Here is a 6,000-nt window from a genome sequence, read left to right as displayed (position 1 = left end):
ATTTCTGAAATGTTCACCTTTATTTATTCAGTAATATGTACAAAGTGGAAGCAACATGCAATCACCATCAAAGCAATGCATTTTCAGCCACCAAACCTTCCTTATAAGTATATGGGGTGCGAAGGATGTCCTTTATCTGCCTTGGTAAAATACAGTGAGGTTTCCATTGCAAGAATTCATACATTTCGTATCACATGTAGATCTTGGAACATGGAAAAAAAATCTTTTGTCAAATGCACAAATTCTGCAAAATGTAACTGCTTCTCTACTGCAGTTTGTTGATGTTGTGCTAAGAGCATAGTTAAACCCAATTGTTCATTGTTTTGTATATGAAATGATGATATATCCTATTGTTTCTTACAGTGCATTGGGTTGAAAAACATTTTAACAGGATCTATTGAAGAGGGTATATGGTTATGAAACAGGGACTTCTTGAACTACAGTCCTACGCTCTACCACTGACATAAACCCTTCAATGTTGAAAACTGCACTTTTATAAAAAGGTGATAGAGTGGGTGACTTTATGGAACTTGTAGAACTAATGATATCAGTTCACTTCTGGTCATCTGTACAAATTAATACATTTCATTAAGGGCATATTATTGGTTTCCACCACAGTTTTATAACATTCATATGAGCTTCCAATGGACTATTTCAAACTAATCATATCACCAGTAGAACTTGGGTGAATGTAAAACACAGCTTGTATCATACGAAGAAATCCTAAACAGCTTAATGGTGTTTACCCTATGTTTCAGGTGATGATCAGGAGTATTTCAAATGTAGAAATGTGTTGCTCATTACATAAAATGCTAAGATTGTAAATGATTACTTCAATTTATTTAATTAAATAAATATTTCTACAGGTAAAACAGCTGGACAAGGGGGCATCCAGATTTGAACTAGGGACCTTTTGATCTGCAGTGAAATGCACTACCCCTGAGCTATACCGCCATTTCTGAAATGTTCACCTTTATTTATTCAGTAATATGTACAAAGTGGAAGCAACATGCAATCAACATCAAAGCAATGCATTTTCAGCCACCAAACCCTCCTTATAAGTATAAGGGGTACAAAAGATGTCCTTTATCTGTCTTGGTAAAATACAGTGAGGTTTCCATTGCAAGAATTCATACATTTCGTATCACATGTAGATCTTGGAACATGGAAAAAAAACTTTTGTCAAATGCACAAATTCTGCAAAACGTAACTACTTCTCTACTGCAGTTTGTTGATTTTGTGCTAAGAGCATAGTTAAACCCAATTGTTCATTGTTTTTTATATGAAATGATATATCCTATTGTTTCTTACAGTGCATTGGGTTGAAAAACATTTTAACAGGATCTATTGACGAAGGTATATGGTTATGAAACAGGGACTTCTTGAACTGCACTCCTACGCTCTACCACTGAGTTAAACCCTTGAATGCTGAAAACTGCCCTTTTTTAAAAAGGTGATAGAGTGGGTGACTGCATGGAACTTGTAGAACTAATGACATCAGTGCACTTCTGGTCATCTGTACAAATTAATACATTTCATTAAGGGCATATTATTGGTTTCCACCACAGTTTTATAACATTCATATGAGCTTCCAATGGACTATTTCAAACTGATAATATCACCAGTAGAACTTGGGTGAATGTAAAACACAGCTTGTATCATATGAAGGAATCCTAAACAGTTTCATGGTGTTTACCCTATGTTTCAGGAGTATTTCAAATGGAGAAATGTGTTGCTCATTACATCAAATGCTAAGAGTGTAAATGTTTTTTTTCTACAGGTAAAACAGTTGAACAAGAGGGCACCCAGATTTCAACTAGGGACCTCTTGAACTGCAGTCAAATGCTCTACCACTGAGCTATACCCCCAATTTTGAGAAGTTCATCTGTATTAATTCAGTAATATGTACAAAGTGCAAACAACATGCAATCACCATCAAAGCAATGCATTTTCAGCCACCAAACCCTCCTTATAAGTATATGGGGTGCGATGGATGTCCTTTATCTGCCTTGGTAAAATACAGTGAGGTTTCCATTGCAAGAATTCATACATTTCGTATCACATGTAGATCTTGGAACATGGAAAAAAATCTTTTGTCAAATGCACAAATTCTGCAAAATGTAACTGCTTCTCTACTGCAGTTTGTTGATTTTGTGCTAAGAGCATAGTTAAACCCAATTGTTCATTGTTTTGTATATGAAATGATGATATATCCTATTGTTTCTTAAAGTGCATTGGGTTGAAAAACATTTTAACAGGATCTATTGAAGTGGGTATATGGTTATGAAACAGGGACTTCTTGAAAAGCACTCCTACGCTCTACCACTGACATAAACCCTTGAATGCTGAAAATTGCCCTTTTTTAAAAAGGTGATAAAGTGGGTGACTGTATGGAACTTGTAGAACTAATAACATCAGTGCACTTCTGGTCAGCTGTACAAATTAATACATTTCATTAAGGGCATATTATTGGTTTCCACCACAGTTTTATAACATTAATATGAGCTTCCAATGGACTATTTCAAACTAATCATATCACCAGTAGAACTTGGGTGAATGTAAAACACAGCATGTATCATATGAAGAAATCCTAAACAGTTTCATGGTGTTTACCCTATGTTTCAGGAGATGATCAGGAGTATTTCAAATGTAGAAATATGTTGCTCATTACATAAAATGCTAAGATTGTAAATGTTTTCTTCAATTTATGTAATTAAAATAATATTTCTACAGGTAAAACAGTTGAACAAGGGGGCACCCAGATTTCAACTAGGGACCTCTTGATCTGCAGTCAAATGCTCTACCACTGAGCTATACCCCCAGTTCTGAAAAGTTCACCTTTATTAATTCAGTAATATGTACAAAGTGGAAGCAACATGCAATCACCATCAAAGCAATGCATTTTCAGCCACCAAACCCTCCTTATAAGTATATGGGGTGTAAAGGATGTCCTTTATCTGCCTTGGTAAAATACAGTGAGGTTTCCATTGCAAGAATTCATACATTTCGTATCACATGTAGATCTTGGAACATGGAAAAAAAATCTTTTGTCAAATGCAAAAATTCTGCCAAAAGGTAACTGCTTCTCTACTGCAGTTTGTTGATTTTGTGCTAAGAGCATAATTAAACCCAATTGTTCATTGTTTTTTATATGAAATGAAGATATATCCTATTGTTTCTTACAGTGCATTGGGTTGAAAAACATTTTAACAGGATCTATTGACGAGGGTATATGGTTATGAAACAGGGACTTCTTGAACTGCACTCCTACGCTCTACCACTGAGTTAAACCCTTGAATGCTGAAAACTGCCCTTTTTTAAAAAGGTGATAGAGTGGGTGACTGTATGGAACTTGTAGAACTAATGACATCAGTGCACTTCTGGTCAGCTGTACAAATTAATACATTTCATTAAGGGCATATTATTGGTTTCCACCACAGTTTTATAACATTCATATGAGCTTCCAATGGACTATTTCAAACTGATAATATCACCAGTAGAACTTGGGTGAATGTACAACGCAGCTTGTATCATATGAAGAAATCCTAAACAGTTTCATGGTGTTTACCCTATGTTTCAGGAGTATTTCAAATGTAGAAATGTGTTCCTCATTACATCAAAAGCTAAGATTGTAAATGTTTACTTCAATTTATTTAATTAAAAAAATATTTCTACAGGAAAAACAGTTGGACAAGGGGGCACCCAGATTTGAACTAGGGACCTTTTGATCTGTAGTGAAATGCTCTACCCCTGAGCTATACCCCCATTTCTGAAATGTTCACCTTTATTTATTCAGTAATATGTACAAAGTGGAAGCAACATGCAATCACCATCAAAGCAATGCATTTTCAGCCACCAAACCTTCCTTATAAGTATATGGGGTGCGAAGGATGTCCTTTATCTGCCTTGGTAAAATACAGTGAGGTTTCCATTGCAAGAATTCATACATTTCGTATCACATGTAGATCTTGGAACATGGAAAAAAAATCTTTTGTCAAATGCACAAATTCTGCAAAATGTAACTGCTTCTCTACTGCAGTTTGTTGATGTTGTGCTAAGAGCATAGTTAAACCCAATTGTTCATTGTTTTGTATATGAAATGATGATATATCCTATTGTTTCTTACAGTGCATTGGGTTGAAAAACATTTTAACAGGATCTATTGAAGAGGGTATATGGTTATGAAACAGGGACTTCTTGAACTACACTCCTACGCTCTACTACTGACATAAACCATTCAATGTTGAAAACTGGCCTTTTTTAAAAAGGTGATAGCGTGGGTGACTGTATGGAACTTGTAGAACTAATGACATCAGTGCACTTCTGGTCATCTGTACAAATTAATACATTTCATTAAGGGCATATTATTGGTTTCCACCACAGTTTTATAACATTCACATGAGCTTCCAATGGACTAGTTCAAACTGATCATATCACCAGTAGAACTTGGGTGAATGTAAAGCACAGCTTATATCATATGAAGAAATCCTAAACATCTTAATGGTGTCTACCCTATGTTTCAGGTGATGATCAGGAGTATTTCAAATGTAGAAATGTGTTGCTCATTACATAAAATGCTAAGATTGTAAATGTTTACTTCAATTTATTTAATTAAAAAAATATTTCTACAGGTAAAATAGTTGGATAAGGGGGCACCCAGAATTGAACTAGTGACCTCTTGATCTGCAGTGAAATGCTCTACCCCTGAGCTATAACCCCATTTCTGAAATGTTCAACTTTACTTATTCAGTAATATGTACAAAGTGGAAGCAACATGCAATCACCATCAAAGCAATGCATTTTCAGCCACCAAACCCTCCTTATTAGTATAAGGGGTACAAAAGATGTCCTTTATCTGCCTTGGTAAAATACAGTGAGGTTTCCATTGCAAGAATTCATACATTTCGTATCACATGTAGATCTTGGAACATGGAAAAAAAAACTTTCGTCAAATGCACAAATTCTGCAAAACGTAACTGCTTCTCTACTGCAGTTTGTTGATTTTCTGCTAAGAGCATAGTTAAACCCAATTGTTCATTGTTTTTATATGAAATGATGATATATCCTTTTGTTTCTTACAGTACATTGGGTTGAAAAACATTTTAACAGGATCTAGTGACGAGGGTGTATGGTTATGAAACAGGGATTTCTTGAACTGCACTCCTATGCTCTACCACTGAGTTAAACCCTTGAATGCTGAAAACTGCCCTTTTTTTAAAATGGTGATAGAGTGGGTGACTGTATGGAACTTGTAAAACTAATGACATCAGTGCACTTCTGGTCAGCTGTACAAATTAATACATTTCATTAAGGGCATATTATTGGTTTCCACCACAGTTTTATTACATTCATATGAGCTTCCAATGGACTATTACCAACTGATAATATCACCAGTAGAACTTGGATGAATGTAAAACACAGCTTGTATCATATGAAGAAATCCTAAACAGTTTCATGGTGTTTACCCTATGTTTCAGGAGATGATCAGGAGTATTTCAAATGTAGAAATGTGTTGCTCATTACATAAAATGCTAAGATTGTAAATGTTTTCTTCAATTTATTTAAAAAATATTTCTACAGGTAAAACAGCTGAACAAGGGGGCACCCAGATTTGAACTAGGGACCTCTTGATCTGCAGAGAAATGCTCTATCACTGAGCTTTATCCCCATTTCTGAAATGTTCACCTTTATTTATTCAGTAATATGTACAAAGTGGAAGCAACATGCAATCACCATCAAAGCAATGCATTTTCAGCCACCAAACCCTCCTTATAAGTATAAGGGGTACAAAAGATGTCCTTTATCTGCCTTGGTAAAATACAGTGAGGTTTCCATTGCAAGGATTCATACATTTCGTATCACATGTAGATCTTGGAACATGGAAAAAAAAATCTTTTGTTAAATGCACAAATTCTGCAAAATGTAACTGCTTCTCTACTGCAGTTTGTTGATGTTGTGCTAAGAGCATAGTTAAACCCAATTGTTCATTGTTTTGTATAT

General features: G+C 35.1%; 2 non-coding genes across 2 annotated transcripts; both read right to left on the bottom strand.

Annotated features, from left to right (window-relative positions):
* Positions 1-2,749: 2,749 nt before the first annotated feature.
* Positions 2,750-2,821, bottom strand: TRNAC-GCA (transfer RNA cysteine (anticodon GCA)). The gene has a single exon. It is a non-coding gene; the product is annotated as a tRNA-Cys (tRNA).
* An 872-nt stretch (positions 2,822-3,693) lies between these two features.
* On the bottom strand, positions 3,694-3,765 carry TRNAC-ACA (transfer RNA cysteine (anticodon ACA)). The gene has a single exon. It is a non-coding gene; the product is annotated as a tRNA-Cys (tRNA).
* Positions 3,766-6,000: the final 2,235 nt, after the last annotated feature.

Source organism: Ambystoma mexicanum, chromosome 4q (assembly GCF_040938575.1).
Source record: "Ambystoma mexicanum isolate Mex_15411 chromosome 4q, UKY_AmexF1_1, whole genome shotgun sequence".
In the NCBI taxonomy this organism is placed as follows: Eukaryota; Metazoa; Chordata; class Amphibia; order Caudata; family Ambystomatidae; genus Ambystoma; species Ambystoma mexicanum.
This window is presented reverse-complemented; position numbering and strand designations above follow the sequence as displayed.